General features: G+C 50.4%; 1 non-coding gene across 1 annotated transcript; it reads right to left on the bottom strand.

The window, feature by feature from the left end:
- Positions 1-292: 292 nt before the first annotated feature.
- Positions 293-365, bottom strand: TRNAK-CUU (transfer RNA lysine (anticodon CUU)). The gene has a single exon. It is a non-coding gene; the product is annotated as a tRNA-Lys (tRNA).
- Between the last annotated feature and the right edge of the window lie 115 nt (positions 366-480).

The following is a 480-nucleotide window of genomic DNA, read 5'->3' as shown; positions in this document are numbered from 1 at the left end:
TTATGTTACTATGTTCTTTTAATGTAATGTAATGTATGCAGCACAGCTCCTTTTCTCATTTGCTGACCATTGCAGCGCATCTCTTCCCTCATTGACTTTGCAGACACTTGCGAAAACATTGGGCACTTGCTGCTTTTCTTTCGCTTCCCATCCTTTTGGGCCTACCCTGCCCTTTATCCTGCAGGGCTATGCTGTTTGTCATGTTTTGTAGCAAGCAGAAGGGAGCAGTTCGTAAGGGGTTATCTGGGTTGACAGTGGTTAGCATAAGTAGTAAAAGGCAGCAATAAGCAACCGCCCAACGTGGGGCTCGAACCCACGACCCTGAGATTAAGAGTCTCATGCTCTACCGACTGAGCTAGCCAGGCTGCAGACACACAATCATGCACCGCACTGCACCACACCGCACCACACCGCACCGCAAGAGCTTCATGTGGTCAGGTCGGGCGATGGTGGCCATCTGATCCTGGGACCTGAATCTGG

Source organism: Phyllobates terribilis, unplaced genomic scaffold, assembly GCF_046119375.1.
Source record: "Phyllobates terribilis strain yellow unplaced genomic scaffold, ASM4611937v1 Scaffold_5__5_contigs__length_657084704, whole genome shotgun sequence".
NCBI classification, from domain to species: domain Eukaryota; kingdom Metazoa; phylum Chordata; class Amphibia; order Anura; family Dendrobatidae; genus Phyllobates; species Phyllobates terribilis.
Note: the sequence above shows the minus strand (reverse complement) of the source record. Positions and strands in the feature narration are given on the sequence as shown.